This window comes from Ambystoma mexicanum, chromosome 2q (genome assembly GCF_040938575.1).
Source record: "Ambystoma mexicanum isolate Mex_15411 chromosome 2q, UKY_AmexF1_1, whole genome shotgun sequence".
NCBI lineage: Eukaryota > Metazoa > Chordata > Amphibia > Caudata > Ambystomatidae > Ambystoma > Ambystoma mexicanum.
In genome coordinates, this window is record NC_090924.1 from 1,146,949,043 (window position 1) to 1,146,968,697 (window position 19,655).

At 47.5% G+C, this 19,655-nt stretch overlaps 1 protein-coding gene across 3 annotated transcripts in view; it reads left to right on the plus strand.

Annotated features, from left to right (window-relative positions):
- Window positions 1-19,655, plus strand: part of COL28A1 (collagen type XXVIII alpha 1 chain) — a 1,696,952-nt gene that overhangs the window by 564,876 nt on the left and 1,112,421 nt on the right. The gene's annotated exons all lie outside the window — the stretch shown is intronic.

Here is a 19,655-nt window from a genome sequence, read left to right on the forward strand (position 1 = left end):
TGGCATGATAGAACCCCAATTGCAAGTTTGGAAATGAACACATGGCCCTCACATACACCCAATGGGTGTCAGTGAATCTCAAAACCCATATCATGATATGCATGATACCAATGAGATGATACTACACATTGAAGTTTGATGAAAAAAATGTATTAAAAACAGCATAAATGGAATTAAAAATAAACAAATGACAATGGGAATCAAAAACCAAAAGCAGCATATCCGTAAAATAATGAAAAACGACAAATCATAATCCAAAGGAAAGGTGTCCAAAGTCACAGTTCAAGAAAGTAAATCCAAGGTAAAAACAAAACCGAAAACCATTGCTCCATGGGTAAATCCAAAAAAAAAAAATCCAACAGTCAACTATATACAGATAAACAAACCAGGGTTCATGATCCCAACTGAAGAAATGAAACCTACATAAAAATACTACCTAATAAAAAAACTATATACAAAAATGTGGCCCATTGTCCAAAAGGTCCAAAATAAATAAAAAAGCAAAGGAAACCTAACACTAAATACATAACTATTTACAAGGGCAGCGGGCTAGTCCGACGGCTCACTGGTTGTTGTCATGGGCCAGGGCATCATCGAACTCCTGTTCAATGGCTTGAAGGTGGGCATGTTCCCTGGCCCCGAGGTCCCGCAGGGATAATGCAGTGTCCAGCTCCAACTCCCTGCGAAGACCCTCGAGGCACTCAGCCCGCCTCAGCGCCCTCCGCATGGAGTTCTCCGCCCTGACCATTGTGAGCCGTTCCTCCTCTGCCCGCTGCCGCTCCGCACCTATCTGCTGGCCCAACCGCTCCCACACGGAAGCCACTCCCATTCCAGGGTTCTCCTGCCCTCCGGCCGATGCCTGCAGCCCTGATGTTGATGGCCCCGAGCCATGATGCCTCCCACGTCGAGCCTGCCACTGCCTCCGACGCAACTGCCTGTGCCAGCACGACGGCATCCAGGCTGATGGAATCCACCGACGCCGTCTTGCCCTGCCCGATGATGCCGTCACATCCTCCATCTGCTGGGGCCCAGTTGCTGGTGTGTCCACCCCTGCTGGACCTCCGACTCCTGACTGTGGCAGGGATGGGATCCCCACTGAGGTGGCTGCATTGGTCGGGGCAGGTCCACAGGGGGCCCTGGTGGCATCTGGGCCGGAAGACGGCATGGAGTACGACTGGCGCATAGCCTCCACAGAGGAGGAGAGGGTCGCCAGAGTGCCCGACACATGTACGAGACCCCCGACCATGACCGCTCCCAACTGGGCCACATTGCCACGGTGCTCTTCGTGATGACGTGCGTGCTCCCCCCAGGAAGCACGCACCTCATCACGAATGACAGCCGTGCGCAACGTGACACCAATCAGGACCTTCTCCATACGGCCAGGGGTCCCCTCGTCCGCAGGTGGAGGGGAGTCAGATGACATGGACATCCCCCCTACCTGCGGACGGGCCTGGGATGGGTCATCCCTGCTGGTGCATGGTGGTGCAGTCACAGTGTCAGGGACAGTGACATGCACAGGCACCTCCATGGCGACCTGTGCTGCCTCCTGTCCCTGCCCCTGGACTGCACCACTTGCACCAGCAGGGATGCCCCCACCAGGCTCCATGTGCGGCTCAGTAGCGGCCTCCTCCTCCTCTGTGGAAACCACCAACCTGGATGGCTCCATACCGTCTTCTGCCGTTGCAAGCCCCTGTGGGGGCTCACCCACCCCTTCCGCTGCAGCCGTGGGGGCATCCCCGCCGCTTAGCTCCACAGCGCCGTCTGCGCCCTCTTCTTCACTTTGCGCTGTGTAGAGGGAGACATAGAACACAAGCATCAGGGTACTGTACAATGGCCCCCTAGACAGGAAGCAACAGCAGATGAGTGGCACTGTCAAAGATCACTTCCATCATGTTCCTCCACAACACATGGGTCAGTGCAGGCAAAACACATGCAGTAACAGGCATGGCGCATGCTATGGACATAAGCAAACATGTCCAAGGGACTCTTGAAGCATACAATGTTGTTTTTGGACTCACATGCATCATGGGTCATGCCTATCACATGCACACACTTCAACGTACTTTCATCCATCTGGACTCGTACACCCCAGACACAGTGGATGCAAGGATAACTAGGCTGTATCAGTGATTCTGAACATTGTCACAGACATGTGTCATGCATCCATGGCATTCACAAGTCACTTACACGCAGGTCAGAAACACAGACATGGACACCATACATGTACATGGCATCAGCACACATCCCTCACCCCCACCCATGTCCAGGAACAGAGACTGGCATGCTCTCATGTGCCCATTCCGCATAGGGCTCCCCATGTTGCATTTAAACACATACACCAACCATGTGCTTCACACATTACTGGTCTCACACGCATGACCATGATGTCCCTGCACACACACACGTGTACATGGCCTATGTCACACATACAGGCAAGTATCAGACAACCAGCACACTGCAACATGCCCTGTCTCACACAGCAATGCTTGGCCACTTACCGCTTGACTCCAGACGGGTCTGCCTCTCAAGGATCTGGCATGAAGCGCTGGGCGTACGCGTTCCAGGACCCTCAGCTGGATGGTACTCATGCTGCCCCGGCCCCCCTCCACGAGGCACCGGGCCTTTATGAGGGTCCTGGACCTGAAGTCCTCCCAGCGCTTCTTGACTTGCTTGATGTTGCGGGTTGCCACCCCCTCCGCGTTGATGGCAACCACAAAGTGGTCCCAGATCCCGTCCTTCCTTGTCGGCACGTGGTGATCCGAAGAGGGCATCATAATGACCCAGGACAAGCTCCACTAGGACACCAACTTCCTTCTGACTGAGGCTGGTGGCCCTCTGCCCCTCTGGCTGGGGGTCGCCAGTGGTCTCGGATGATGTTTGCCCCGACATGGTGACCCCCGAGGCAGGCGTGGTTGGGCAACTGGGTCCTGGGGCTGGGCTGTGGAACGATGGTATCCCAGTCGGGAGTGTTCTGTTCCAGCAGGGGTGGACACAGCAACTGGACCCCTGCAGATGGCTGATGTGCAGGCACCAAATGGCAGGGCACGGTGGCAGCAGGCAGGCAGGCAGCAGCAGATGGCTCGTGGGAGGCTGCTCAGGGCTCTGGGGGGCAGTAATTCGGCCTTTTGGGCAGGAGCGTGGTCTTCCGTGTGCTTACGCGTGGCCAGCTTGATACGGAGTGATTTGGCACGTGAAAACTCTGCACGTCAGCGTGTAAATCGAGGAAAGGCCCTTAGCGCATAAGCGCGTCAGCACGCGTACGCGATTCCATTGGACCAAAGGCCCTTAGCGCGTATGCGCGTCTGTGACGTATCGCGCACAGGCGTTGCTTTTCGTGGGGTGCAGTGCGTGTGTTTTGCAGGCGTTGGGGTTCACACGCTATTACTTCACAGCGGGTGGGTGTTGGCTACGCGTTCTTCTACACGCAAGGCAGACGGTGAGTGGTACCCTGCTCCCCCAGGCCCGATCGCGTGTAAAAACACCCGCGAGCCCCTGAAATACATGTACCCCCCTCCCCCAGGCCCGATCGCGTGTAAAACCACCCGCGAGCCCCTGCAATACACGTACCCCGCTCCCCCAGGCCGGATCGCGTGTAAAACCACCCGCGAGCCCCTGAAATACACGCACACGCTCCCCCAGGCCCGATCGCGTGTGGAACTTCTCGCGCACCCCTGAAATACACGCACACGCTCCCCCAGGCCCGATTGCGTGTGGAACTTCTCGCGCACCTCTGAAATACACGCACACGCTCCCCCAGGCCCGATCGCGTGTGAAACTTCACGCGCACCTCTGATATACACGCACACGCTCCCTCAGGCCCGATCGCGTGTGTAACTTCTCGCGCACCCCTGAAATACACGCGCCCAGGCCAATCGCGTGTGGAACTTCTCGTGCACCCCTGAAATACACGCGCCCAGGCCAATCACGTGTGGAACTTCTCGCGCACCCCTGAAATACACGCGCACAGGCCAATCACGTGTGGAACTTCTCACGCACCTCTGGAATACACGCACATGCTCCCCCAGGCCCGATCGCGTGTGGAACTTCTCACGCACCCCTGAACTACACGCACACGCTCCCCCAGGCCCGATAGCGTTTGGAACTTCTCGCCCGTGTAGAACTTTGGCGCACATTTTTTGCCTGCGCAGGGACGCTACCGCCTGCTTTCGTGTGGCGGACATGTATGGGCCTGTGCGCGTCTTTGGCCGTGCGCTGTTTTTCCCTATTCCATTCCATGAATATGTGTTGTAGGCGAGCGTGTGGGACTTCCCCCTTGATGCCCACATTTTCACGAGTTGTTCCCCATTCTGCGTGTAACGCCCTGTGTTTCGCCTACTTTTGTTATGTGCGCCGCGCTATGTGCAAATTCGCTGTGGCCTTATCGCACGGCGTTCGATGACCTGTGCGCCAGCGTGCGCCACGCACTTTTTCAGCGCACATCCCACATTTTGAGCATGCACGGACTTCCATGAATAGATGTGCGCTGTTTTCTGTGCGATAATCGCACTTGCACTGCGATTTTCGCTCTTTCACTGCGAATCGCACGTTTTCGCATGCTTGCGCGGAAATTTTCGGCGCACATTAATTCCATGAATCGGCCTGTAAGTGTGGCACTTGCTAACATTCACAGTTCTAAGTGTGGACATGATGAAATGGAGGAAGAACCAGACCTAATTTTGCCAGCACCCAGGACCAGTGCGTGTTCCACCAGTGGCTGTTCCACCAGTGGTTGTTCCTACAGTTCCTGTGGGAATGCCGACGGCACCCAGAGACCTGTCTTTGGACATTCTGTCTACTCCAAATTTTGGTCACTGAATTACAGCAGCGCCTGCTTCCTTCAGTCCCGCGAGGTGCACAAGGTGGCCCTAGTAGGCCAAGTTGAAGTCCTCCTCCCATGCCTTCTTGTGAGGCAGTAGATATACCACCACGATCTCGGAGACCAACTCCTTAGTTGTTTGCTGCCTCTGCAGCTATGCTCACAGACACAGATATTGGCCCAGATACAGACGTGTCTCCGGACACACACACTACTACTGACAAGTATGACGACCTGATACCGGGTGATCGGGAGCCGCCAGACATGCCTTCCAGCGATTTGCCTCCAAATGAAATTGACTCTTTTCATTCTCTGCTCGCGCGAGCTGTGAAGCTTTTTGACCTTGTTCCAGAGGAGCAATGAAAGGAGGGGTTCCTTTTTGAGAGGTGGGAGGCCTCCAGAAAATCGGTAGTTGCCGTCCCAATACTTGAAAACATCTAGGAGGATGGGCTGCTGATTATGAAGAATCCTTCCTCAGCACTTCCAAAGGAAGGCTGACTGGAGAATAGATATAAATTGACTGATTCTGCTCCAAAATGTCTTCACACTTAGCTAGGCCCCGACTCCATGGTAGCCGCTGCCGCAAGAAAACGGTCAGCCAACGCATCATCCCCATCCATGGTGCCCCAGGACATGGAAGGCAAGGAGCTATAGGCTTTTGGGAAGCGGGTAATTACCACAGCTGTAACCACTATTAAGGCAACCAATTCCTTGGCCAGTCTCTCCAGGTTCGACAGGGAGTTATGGTGCAAGATGAGCCCCATCTTGGACTTCCTGCCTGATAACAGACGGTATGAGGCTCTTGCTGCATAAGGGGGGAAGCGGCATCAGATCATGCCATCGCCATGGCCCTGGACATTGCTGACACAGGCTTCTGCCAGATGGGCAACAGAACAGTCTGAAGGCACCAGGGATGCTTAAGGGCCACAAATATCCGCCCTGAGGTACAGTCGAAGGTTATGGACATGCCTTTTGTTGGGTTGGACCTCATTGGGAAAAGAGTTGATGAGACACTGTTAGCCATCAAGACGGCCACGGGTACCGCTGGGTCCCAGGGTATCCTGCAGCAGAGACATCAAGTCCTTTTGGTCCAGGAAGGGCAGATTCTCCAGGACCTCCAGAGACTATCGGCCTACCTATCATCAAACATCCTTTACCAGTTCACAGGAGGCGTACAGATGAAGATTGCAGGCTTATAGTGGTACACAGAGGCAATGCAGTTCTTCCACCGACACGCAAACCCTGAAACAAGCCTGACTACAGTCAGTTCTCGAGCCCCCACTTCAGCACCTCGGTGGGAGGCTGACTATCACAGTTTGTCGAACAATGGCATAACATCACCACTTGCAAATGGGTGCTCAATATAATCCTTTACAAACACTTGAAACCTGGGTGGACTGCTACAAATAGGATACGAAAGCCATTCCTTTTAGTGCATACATAATTTTGTATTCATCCAACCATTAATTCAAACAATACAAAAGCATAACAGTATGTGAAGGTATATCAAAACAGCAGTATCAACAATTAAAAGTGCAATGTGCTACACTCCACAGTTATACGTTATTGTTCTATTCTCATACCTCTGGCAACCAAAAGTCTAATTATCCTTACACAGGTATAGAACACTAACCCCAATAGTGTTTGGTCTGTCTATTGAAACCACAACTTTGCCTGACATGATTCGTTCTCTTAACGTTGGCATATATCCATGGAACTTCCTCTGGCATTGCCTAAGCCACAAGAAAGCTAAAACAAGGCAATTTAAAAATAACATACATTGCCAAAGTCAAGAGGGTGCAAATAAGACTCCAAAAGTTTGTAAAGCTTGATATGATATAAGTCATTTATAGCACAGCTGTACAAAAGTGTTTCTAGCTTGTTACCCATGAAATCCATAAACAAAGCTTGTGAAAACCCACATTGTACCAGCCAGAGATAGAGTGAGACCATATTATTGTCAGTAGTTGGTTAATGAAGAAGTGGGGAAACAAGAGTGGCTAGAAAGCTGCCCTTTTGGTAAAGAATATTCAGACGGAGTGGAGCATAATCTGAAGAGGTTTTTGGAAATTACAAAAGTATAATAATGAGCACCAATGTGAATCTTGTCTTCCATGAAGAAATGCTTAAAATGTGGTGTTGTGAAGCAAGAGACATTGAACTTCCTCAATGACAGACTAAGCACCATCAAAACAATGTGGTACTAGGTTATACGATTATGCAATATGATAGGCCTAGTGGGCCACAACACTTAACAACACAACACATGACAACGGCCCAACACTGAAGTAAAAACATTGACCACCACATATCACTGAACAACTTAAAACTGCGTCAATTGAACAGTGTTCCACTTATACTCCACAAGCCCTGCTCACACTCTAATAGCAAGGCATATATGTTTTTTTCCAAATACAACTTTTTTCCATAGTCCTTTAAATTAACTCACAATGTATTCTGCCGTGCACAATTTCCATTTTTCAAAGTCCTTTAAACTACCTCAAATGCATTCTGCTTTGTATAATTTCCACAATACTTCCACTTGCATAATTTCCACTTAAAATGATTCTTAATACATTTTGCCACGTATATCAACATTTGTTCACCTTCAGGACAATCGTGATCACACCTTTCCATTTAACATCCAAGTTCATATTAGAAACAGCCTCTAAAACCTTTTGCTATCTCAAATATCATCAATGTTCATGTCTCTTGATTGAACTAGTGCTGCAACAACATGGAGGGGCCTATCAACCACAATGAATGGTCTTATCCTTAGTAAAACAACAAGTAATAGCTTTGTGAAGGATGGTAACCCTCTGTTTGGGGCCTGGGTTGACTTGTCTCAGGCTTTCGATACCGTGAATAGATAACGACTCTGGGGGAAACTGAGGCAGTGGGGCATCCTGGAGTCTCTTCTATCCATTATAATAGAACTACACAATAAGTTCACTCTGAGGATAAGGCTTGATGTGAGAGGAAATGTATCTATTCGAATCTGTGCCCAAAAGGAAGTGAGACAGGGGTTTATGGTGGCCCCATGCCTCTTTAATCTATACCTAGTAGATCTGGCTATTGACTTGCAAGCGAAGGGAGTCTCTAGTCCTATGGTTGGTAAAGAGAGGTTGAATTGGGTTTTGGATGCAGATGACATTGTGCTACTGGATTATACTCCCATAGCACTACAGAGATTACTGGATGTACTGGGCGATTATGCAAGGGTGAATAACTTAAAGATCAACACCACCAAATCTAAAATCAAACATTTAAATGCCCTATCACTAGGGAATCCTCCTTTGTATGGGAAATGTCTGGTCAAGTCATCTCTAAAGGCAAGGACATCCTATATTTGGGGCTTAACATCCGATCCTTCCCATAAAGGGAGTATATAGAGGGCATTCTTGAAGAGAAGTTGACTAATCTTGGAAGTCAGATGAAGAAATTGAGTGCAACGTATTGCAAGTTTTCAATAAAGCCTCTCTTAAAATTCTATGCCAGTAAAATCATTCCAATTCTGACTTATGGCATAGATGTACTTCCAGCAATTGCTACAATTAATTGGGAGAGGCTAGAAGGTCTATTATGAAAAAGTGCTCTTTTCCTTCCGCAATCTCTTTCTGTGGCTTCCTTGAGGTATGAACTCAGTCTCTGCTCCCTCCGCTATCATGTAGAGTGGGGAATAGTGTCCATATTTAAACTTATTAGCTGACCTCAAGCAAATACCCTTTATGATGATCTCAATATAGAGCTTCTGAAAGAGGGGAGCCGGTTCCTAGCAGGTCTTACCGACTATGCAAAGGATATTTTGATCTCCTGTGATTGCAATACGAGCGATTTGTATGATAATCCAATGTAGGTCAAAAAAAGATAAAAAAGAAAGGATTGGATAGTGACAATTGCTGAAATGAACTCTAAAAAAATGGTCACCCTCCCACTCGCTCCATTATAAACCACTGGGTTTCTTGCTGGGTTACTTGGGGCGATTTCCTAATGCTAGCGGTCAGTCATATTGTCTTAGATTCCGCACGAGGATCTTACCCACGAGGGAAATTCTTCATTCCAGGCATAAGGAAATCTACTGTGACAGTATATGCCAACGCTGTGCCGATGCATGTGTAGAGGCCTTACAACATGTTCTCATTGAATGTCCAGGCACTCGCTTACATAGATTGGAAAAGTTTCCTAGGTTTGTGGATAATGTTTGGTGATTGGAGACCCAATCCTTTTGGGATTGTTTTAGCTGTGGTCATGAAAGTTTACTGGCCTGGGCGGTGATAACTTTTTTACGTGAGCTCAGCCTCTTAAAGTAATCCTATGAATTGAAGGATGAACTATGTGAAATGACTCTTCTTCTTCTTCCTTTTTTCCTTTTATATTTTGTTGTTACACACTAATCTGATGCGTGTGTGTATATTGCAGTGTTCGCAGGTCGGTGGAAGCGGTTCCCAAATTTTATGACGTCTGAAGATGAAAAAACAAAAGCAGGAAGCAGGGTATCCTGATGCTCATCGCATGTAGAGCACGTATGATGTGCCTTTCCTCTAATAATCATCCTCTGAATACATTGTGAATGCCGGAACCAACAGCAGTAGCACGAGGCACGGTCATGCAGGCCACCATGTTATGGCTGACCTCTTTCCTTTCCGGTCGACCCTCCCAGGTCCAAATGGGCTCCTTCCTCTCTGACATCTTTTTCTCCACCTGTGGTGTCCCCCAGGGATCCAACCTCTCTCCCTGGCTTTTCAACCAGTATCTGGCACTCCTTGCCCACCGCATCGCCACTCTCTGCCCCTACTTCCAGTGCTATGCGGACGATACCCAGCTCATTTTCAGGCTACCCTCGGCCTCCTCCTCTCCTTCCCTCATCTCCGACTGTCTGTCTGCCATCCAGGAATGGTGTGCCGCCAACGACCTCTGCCTTAACGCCAGTAAGACTGAGATTCTACTCATCGGCACACCCACTCCCTCCTTCCCTGCAGCTCTCTGGCCGGCCTCCCTTGGCCCCCTTCCTGCCCCTACCTGCAAGGCTAAAAACCTTGGGGTCATCTTCGACTCCACACTCTCCTTCTCTCCTCATATATCTGACGTCTCTAAGAAGTCACACTACCAGCTGCACCTCCTCAGAGGTATTCTTCCCTTCCTCTCCTTCCCCCAGAAGCTCACTGTCTCCCGAGCCCTGGTTCTCTCAAGGCTGGACTACTGTAACAGCCTCTATCTTAATCTGCCTGCCTCCACTCTCCGCCCTCTGCAACTTATCCAGAACAGAACTGCGAGACTTGTCCTTGGCCTCAAGCCCAGGGACCGTATCTCTCCAGGACTGAAATCTCTTCACTGGCTCCCAGTGGCTGCGAGGATTAAGTTCAAAACCCTCTGCATTGTCCACAAGGCCTTCTGGGGCCTGGGGCCTAAATACCTTCAACTCTCTCTTCCTAAATATCTTCCTTCACGAGCCCTTCGCTCATCCGTCTCCAACTCCCTCATGGTCAGCCGCTTCTCGAAGCAACGAGCTGGGGGCAGATCTCTCTCCGCAGCAGGGGCCTCCCTCTAGAACAGCCTTCCTGCCTCCCTGAAACTTGAGGAGAACCATCTCCGGTTCCGGAAGCACCTCAAAACCTTCCTCTTCGCTTCTGCCTTCTCTCTCCCTCTCCCCTGCTAAACCTGCTTAACTCCCCACTGAATTCTGCACTATACCTGCATCTGGGCCACTCTCAGCGATCTCGGTCCAGGGCCCAGCCACTCTCCACTTGCACTGCCTCCCTGGCTCCCCCTGCACTGCGGGACTGTCACTGTATCCCTACAGCCCCCTTCCCAGCTCTGCACTACCTCGCACTTGCCACCAGCTGGCCCTTTTTATTTATTATTTATTATTTATTATTTATTTACGCTACTTACCTTGTACTGCACTTTCCCCCCCACCTCCTCCCCCTGCACTTTCTCCTTTTCCCCTTCCTCTGCACTTGCGCGATCTGAATGACACCTGGCCTAGTAGGATCGTTTTGTCTGTCTTCCCCTTGTTTCCCTCCCTCCCTGCCTCGTCGCGCCTTGAAACACTTGTGTATAGGCGCGTTACAAATACCTTATCATATCATATCATATCACCATGCCATCAGTGCAGAACGGGCACAATGGGGAGCGGAACTGTTCTACCACTCCAGGCACTGAACAAAGCCATGCCCCAAAATACTCCAATCCTGGCCGACTTGTTGGGGCTCTGCCATGCAAAGTGGATCCCCCCCTTTTTTTCACCCTTGTAAACGCTGCACAGTGCCTGGAACAGCAGACCACTAAGCAAGTGGGAGGGGCTGTTGGCACATTGTGTGGAGTGCCGTATCAACATGGGAGGTAGGGCAACCCTCCGGCACTCGTACAATTGGGCTGGCGAGTGATTGTTCTTTTGATTTGTAAAATGCAATGCGCAGGCAGCGTGCACACTTTGAGTTCTTTCTTGGAGACCCGGTGCTCCCTTGCTGGGGTACTCTGGGGATTTTTGTTGGTGGGGGCCTTTCACCCAGAGGACCCATGAGAAACATATGCTGGGAGAGGATCGATTTATAACTGCATGGGGGAACGGTGGGTGCTGTCTTAAGGATGCTTCCCCCCAGAGCTCTCCTTACTTTCTTTAGTTGCCGTGGTCCCTTGTAGTAGGCAATCTCTCTTCCTGGCGTGGGTTCTTTTGGCATAGTCCTCATCGTCTTTGTTAAGGTTGAAGCTAGGGCACTGATCATAAGTACACAGACCAAACCCGGATGCTTTATTACACATAGTTACAGATGTACAACTCCAGTTACTTGCAGGCATGTACCTAACAGGATCAGTTAGACATATAAGGGACAGATGACGACAGACCCACTGGCCATCCTCTCACTTCCAGCTCAGGCCCCCAAATGACATTCATGGAACACTCACACACAACTCTCACTCAACATTCTCCTGAGCGGTCTATCATATATGCATCAACATTCCAAAGCCTGCATTGCTGGCCAGAGATACAGAACAAGACTACATTACAATGACTCATTCATCTGCCTGTCAACACTACTTCCAATAATATTCGATATTGGAGGGCTTTCAGTATCCAAAACTCACCGCCATTAACCAAAGCTTCTGTTTGTAAGCTGTAGCAAAGGTTGAGAAGCACATTATTGTCAATCAGAGGTAAACTGTTGACAACGCTTCTTTGCAACATGTCATCCTTCCACAGCTCCATTAATAATTCCTTGTGTATTTACTTCAAAGGTGGGGAAATAGGCCATAATTATCCTGCATCACTTCATTTAGGCTAGTTTTCTCATTACTAGGCAGTGCCTTACCTCCGCCCGCCAATTTACTGTTCATCCTAGCGTTAATTATCATCGTGACAACTTCCTTTGTTTTTGCCGCTTTAGTTGGTGGCTCTTTGCTAATCAAATTATATGCTCCGCCACGTTTAGTCATAGTCACACAACTGTGGGAATTCCAGTATGTAAACAGGTAAGGCGTTAATTAGATTTTACCAGAAAAGAGTTCTAATCTACGGTATCTCACCCTTCACCCCTCTCGATGACTGTTGACTGCACTCAAACATGCACCCAGGCGTGCAGCGCACGCAAAGAGGGTTTTTAAAGGGGAACATGGTGATAAAATTTTGGCCAAAAGATCCAGGAGAGTAGCAAAGCGCTGGAGCTTCCACAAGCTCAATGCATTCAAACATGCACTCGCGCACCCGCTTCGCACGCAAGGAGGATTTTTAAAGGGAAACATGCGTGCTTATCAGCCATAGGCAATCCAAGGTAACATTTCACCCAAACAATCCAGGAGAGTAGCAAATTGCCGGAGTTTCCACCCAAACGTGCACTCTTACACATGCCTTGATTTTATGATTTTGCCCCATGGGCACTTTTTCCTCAGATTGTAAAGAAGATGACATGAAACAGATGAATTCAATTGGACCTCTTTTTACTAATGGACTTTGCTGATTAGACTGGTTCTGCCGAAGTTCTGCTGTTCCTTGTGTTGCTGCATAGGGCCTTTGTACGCTGGGAGCCAGAAGCCTTAATCCCAGGATTCTTTGGAGTCCTGTGCTCAGAGTAAGAGATCCTTAAATGAGGATGGTTCTGACTTTGATTCGGTTCAGAAGAGCAGCCCTCGACACATGAACGCTACTCAGAAGATAGCAGGGTGGTGGAAGGCTTTGCCTTAAAGATAGAGTGCCTGAGTTTTGCAAAGACCATGACATGGGATCTCATTCACCGAACTCTTCCCATGAACATGGATGTCCTGAACCTGTCTGAAAAGATGTGGAAAAATGCTGGTGGCAACACTCCAGCTCCATCCAGTCTGGGATGCAAGAAGTCAGTTTAACTCCAGGGTGGGGTTTGAGGGTCTCAGCGGCTTTGCTGTCGGGGTGCATGCTATGCTTGTGGTGTTCCAGTCTCTTCTTTCTGTAGATCAGGATCACACAGGAATCCTGGATCTTCAAAATTAGAAGACAGGGTTAAATGGTACCCGCTCAATCTTCTATTAATTCTGTATGTTTTCCTCTCTATTCCAATGGATCTCAAAAAAGCAAGGGCAGGGTGTTTTCATATCAGCTTGAGTCGCTACTGAACAAGAAAAAAGACCAGCTTTAATTTAAAAAAATGTTGACATGCTGGCTTGTACTCTGAAACGGTTAGAAAATAATGACAAATTATAAAGAGCTAAATGCTACGTTTCCCAAAAACCTCATATTTCTTACAAAAAAACCGAAATCTACCTGACTAGTGTGGGCTACCGTCACCTCTATCTCATACACACTGTCAAAATTACCCCTTCAAAATTGGAACATACCCTTGATTAAACTGCTGTTTATGCACAAAGCTGGTGCAATAACAGCATCAAAGGGTCAATGGCGAGCCACTCAATCACAAGGGAAGAAATACGCACGACATGATAGAACACGTGTATAGCATTATTCCTGGTGTGCCTAATCGAATGGCCAAGTGGCCTAATACATATTAGCACATGAGGATTGTTATTGACCTCCTCAGCCAATCAGAATGTTCAGAGTGCAGTCAATAACTACTGGTACTGACTGCATTTTCAGCATTCTGACTTCCAAAGCAGGCACTGAAAAAACTATGAAATTTAAAGTCAAGTTTTGTTTCATCACAACAGCTCCTCTATGAGAGACCCTTCTTTTGCTGCAAAATTTAATCTATCTCACCAGAGAGAAAGCTAAACAAAAGAAAATGATTTCGCTTTCTTATAGAGAAACTGTGTATCTTTATGTGACTCCCTAATACATGCTCATGTTAACTTCCCAATTAAATTGCTTAATTTATGAGGAAAACCTCTTTATTTAAATACTATAAGAAAACTCAATTTAATGTACTAACTTAGGGATTGAGGTAAGTGTGATCTTTTCCGACTTCTCTCCCTCCTTCCTCCATCCACATAATTGCCTCCCCGCCACCCCCCCACCTCCAATTACCTCCTTTTTAGTCCATTTCGGTAGCAGACGCGCTGTGAACACTTCTGTCCACAGCGCGTCCACTTCCGATCTCCGACTGGCCATCATGGAACGGAAGAAGGTTCCATGGCAGTGATTTTATTTGTTTACTTTTTTTAATGGGCGCCATGGAAAGAGAGAAGGGACTATGTGTAGTCCCTTCTCCCGTATCCATGCAGCCATTTTTTTGGCTTACTTTTTTCAATGGCTGCCATGGAAAGGGAAAACATACTTCGTTTTACCTTCCCCGGCAGCCATTTTTTTGACATTACCACTTCAGGTAATGCCCAAAGCCTTTGTTAAGGCCCTCGCTTCACTCTGACCTGTAACTATGGGCCCCTGGGGCATTAGCTGAAGATGTAATACCCCCCTGTGAGGGGCTTATTGCTTAATTAAAGTACAATGTGTTATTTTACCACCAAAACACCTCAAATCTATTGTTACTAGAAGTATGTGCTAATATCCTTATAGACCTCGGTAGCAGTCATTATCAGGATAATGACCCTTCTCCAATTTATGGCTCTCATCTTCTTTTGGGTCATAACTTGGTGGCAGACCATCCTGCGATAATGACCCCTCCCTCTGTCTATAAGGCTATATTATTAGAGTGGACTATCTTAAACATCTGCAAACAGATAAATTAACACAAGAGTAATGCATGAAGAAATAATTTAACATGTCCATTTGGAATACACGTAAAAGAAGCTGGATATTTATGTCCCACAACTTCCGTTTTGAATGTTTGAAAACATCATCACCCACCAGCAGAGTCTATAGAAGTCAGTGACTAAAACAACAAACATTATTTTGGATACACAACACGTCAAGCCTTTACCCAAGAGGCCTTAATGAGCATCATGTTTAATTTAACTCTTTGTTTTGTAATGTTTACCTTTATCTAGATTTTACTGTAGTTGTATCTGACTCATCAACATACATTTTATGTTGGAGTTACCATATTAACAAATCAGGGCGATTGCAACATTGAGCGTGGTTACGATGATTCAGTTTGCATTACAGCAAAATGTTTAGCTGTAATGCTCGAAAGCTTTAATTCTGGGATGGCCAGGCAGGCAGGTTACATGAAATTCATGAAAATGCATCCTAGATCAAAGCATTTTGGGATAGAAAAAAGAAGATTTGGTGGATGAGCACATGATAAGTGCAGCTGTTTAGATTATATATAAAAAATAGTGTTGTACACAGCGAGTGAATAATAATAATCTTTCGTGCCGCTGCATGCTTGGTATGGCGGAAGAGTCACCTAGTGGTAAACACGACTGTGCACAATGTTATTAGGAAACACAACACAAAACATTTTGAAGAAATAAATTAGGAAATACTGAAAAAGAATGTGGGGGCTGGAACAGGTGTATGTTCTCGTATTTATGCAAATGTACACCCTTGCTTGTTGAGATAGACACCCTCCGCCCACCCTTGCTTGTTGGGATGGACACCCTCCGCCCACCCTTGCTTGTTGGGAAAGACACCCTCCGCCCAACCTTGGTTGTTGGGATAGACACCCTCCGCCCACCCTTGCTTGTTGGGATAGACACCCTCCGCCCACCCTTGCTTGTTGAGATAGACACCCTCCGCCCACCCTTGCTTGTTGGGATAGACACCCTCCACCCACCCTTGCTTGTGGGATAGACACCCTCCGCCCACCCTTGCTTGTTGGGATAGACACCCTCCGCCCACCCTTGCTTGTTGGGATAGACACCCTCCGCCCACCCTTGCTTGTTGGGATAGACACACTCCGATCCACCCTTACTTGTTCGGATAGGCACCCTCCATCCACCCTTGCTTGTTGGGAAAGACACACTCCGCCCACCCTTGCTTGCTGGGATAGACACCCTACTCTCACCCTTGCTTGTTGGGATAGACACCATCTGCCCACCCTTGCTTGTTGGGATAGGCACGCTCTGCCCACCCTTGCTTGTTGGAATAGACACCCTCCACCCACCCTTGCTTGTTGGGATAGACACCCTCCGCCCACCCTTGCTTGTTGGGATAGACACCCTCCACCCACCCTTGCTTGTTGGGCTAGGCACCCGCTGCCCACCCTTGCTTGTTGGGATAGACACCCTCCACCCACCCTTGCTTGTTGGGATAGACACCCTCCGCCCACCCTTGCTTGTTGGGATAGACACCCTCCGCCCACCCTTGCTTGTTGGGATAGACACCCTCCGCCCACCCTTGCTTGTTGGGATAGACACCCTCCACCCACCCTTGCTTGTTGGGATAGACACCCTCTGCCTACCCTTGCTTGTTGGGATAGGCACCCTCCGCCCACCCTTGCTTTTTGGGATGGACAGCCTCCACCCACCGTTGCTTGCTGGGATAGACACCCTCTGCCCACCCTTGCTTGTTGGGATAGACACCCTCTACCCACCTTTGCTTGTTGGGATAGACACCCTCCGCCCAGTATCGAGTGTTCACATTGTATGGGATTAGTTGAGACTGCTGGTGCCACTCCCCAGAGCCAGGAGCGGCGCACCTTGCAGTTCAGCTGGATTAAGTGACAAAAGGCCTTATCTAGGAATTTCCCAGAGTAAAGTTACCCTTTCAGTGAGAGCATTCAGAAATGTGAGCAACTCACTTCTCCCACCTCCCCCTTTTCAAATAAAGAAAACTATGCACGCGATAACATTTTGGAACGAGGCCAGAGCATACATACAGGTCTTCCATCACCTTCAGCTGTTTCTTTCATTTCCAGGGTGGGTAAGTGGGGGAGGGGGGCATGGGACTTGGCGCTTCCTCGCGCAGAAATGGTAACAGGGAACACTAAACACCCTGGGAGGATTAGTAAAGAGCTGCCCTGTGATTGGAAGCGCCCCCGTTCTGAGCACGTGTATGGCAGCTCTGTATGAAGGGGTCTTACCTGCCGAACATCGATAGAGAAAGAGGGGTCTGGTCCGTCTGGAGCTATGAGTCTACACATCAATCATTTTAATATTAGCCTGCCTGCCTGCTCCCCGCCCGCACTCTAACGTGGGACACTATTTTTATGAAATGAAAATAAGCTGGACCTTGGTACACACATCTGTGACTTCTGATGACCCAATTTAAAAGAGCACTTTCTATTTCCGTTTGCTTTGAATAAAAGGTGGTATGAATCATTGGCAGATGTAAATATGTGGCACAGACAAAAGCAAGTACTATCACAGAAAAACATTCTTGCTTGAAAGAAATCTAATTACATTTTTGCCAGTGCGGTAAAAGTGCCAATAATTACAACACTAGCTCTTTGACTGCACGCCAAAACACAAGTTTGCTGGTGGGAGTACTGATTTACCTGCAGCCAAGAGCTGGAGGTAAATCTTGCCCCGACCAGCAAATAAATGGCAGAGTTCCCGGCACCGGTAATTCCAGTGGCAGTAATTCTGGTAATCCCCTCGAACCCCATGGAATGAGAATTTACACAGTTTCTGGCATTTGGAATACTCTTGGAATAAATGCTGGTAATTCCAACATTCCAAGTGCCAGCAACAGTATTACCATTTTGGTGGTGCCCCAACATGAATTTACTTCCTGACAAGCCCCTGACAACTGTTCCTGCCCTATGTTCTTCCTGCACGGAGTCCAAAAGTAATTTGGTCCTACTGTGGATGGTCTAAATCCCCTACTAACCTCCCAACCAGGGGAGGACTGGCACCATTTAGCCTGGGGGCCAAGATTACTTTTCCGGCCCACAGTGCAGCGGCCCCAACTTCCAGAACAAGTCATCTCAATACCAACCACTCTGCTCCCACACATTCTCAAATATATGTAGTAGACATAATTGACATTCATTTCCTTTTATGCTACATATTTCTCAGTTATGTTTGTGGTTTCTTAAAGACCTGGACCCCTGGACATTCTCCCACTTACCGAACATAAAACAATTATTTCACCAGGATAATACAATTGGTGAAATTGGAAAGCTGGGATTTGGGTCCAGTATTCAATGTGTTACAGTTTGTGATTTGACAGCAGGCTACATCTCCTCCCATCCCATCTTTAGTTTTAGAACATTGTAAAGAGGTGGCTAAGCTAAAGAATTCATTGGTAGAGCAGAGCTATTGCTGATACAGGGGGTCTGGATTTGCTCTCGGAGCCAAACATGAGCTGGCATGGCAAAATACTCATACCTGGCTTCCTGCCGCCTCAGCCCACAACACAAAACCCATATTGGCACACTGTGCATCCAACCCCACCACATAAGACCCACCCCTTTTCACCCTGCCTCCTCACCAGTATGTGTAATGTACATTGTTAAAATTATAATTATTTGTATAGTAACAATATAGAGTATAAACCCATATGATGGTGGTTTTCTCTGCAGATAGTTAAGGAAAATATTCCATCTTCAATATTAGAAAAATAAATACTTTCGGCAAAATGGTTACACAGGGGCTAAACTAGTAGTACTGTTCAATAAATCTGGGTTTCAAAGCATCATTGTATCTACAAGTGGAAGCCTATTAATCATCTGTATCCTGAGGCAAATATATCTGCAAAACAGACTAAAATTATAATTATAATGAGAATGTACTATAATTATAATCTTATTCTGTATAATTGTGTGTACTCCCAAAGCACCAAGTCACATGATAAATCAACCTGAAAAAATATAAGAGAAGTAGTAATTGAAACATATTTTCATAAAGCAAGTATGCATCACTTAGAATAAAATAAGGGGTGTCAAGCCAGTCCCACAATTGGGTGCAGTGGCACGCACCCGAGACGGTAGAGCTTCATTAAACATTTGAGAAATGAGCAATTATTTAGAGAATTGCAGATTCCACAGGCGGTATCAGGTGTAAAAACAGGAAAACACAGAAAAGAAGTTTCGGTTCGGCGAGTTGATTAAAGGAAAGCGTGCTTAATTTTGAAAAATTTGATGTAATATATTATCTTCAAGGAGTGGCTTTTAACGTAAAGTACTAAACTAAAAAGACAAATAAACTGCTTCATAATGGAAACAATTGGAAACCATACACCATGAAAAATAAGAAAATAAATATGACTTACCAATGTAGACTTCAAGGCTGCAAAAAACCAAATCCAAATGAAAGTCCATTGACCTAAAACAAAAAAAACGAGAAAAATAGGCATCCAGAAACCTCCGAAAAACAAATAATGCAATCCGAAGTAAAGTCCTGATCGCAAAAAAAGGTTAATAATCCAGGAGATAACCCTGAGAAATCCACAAATAAAGAATCCATTGGCCTCCAAAAAAAGTAAACCAGTAATAATCCAGGAAAGTTCTCCAACACGACCGACCACACCCGAAAAACGGAAGGAAATGGCATATAACAGTTTCCGGTTAAGTTACAATGAAAACGCCTATAGACGCGAGCGACACCCAATGGACAAATATAATATTAC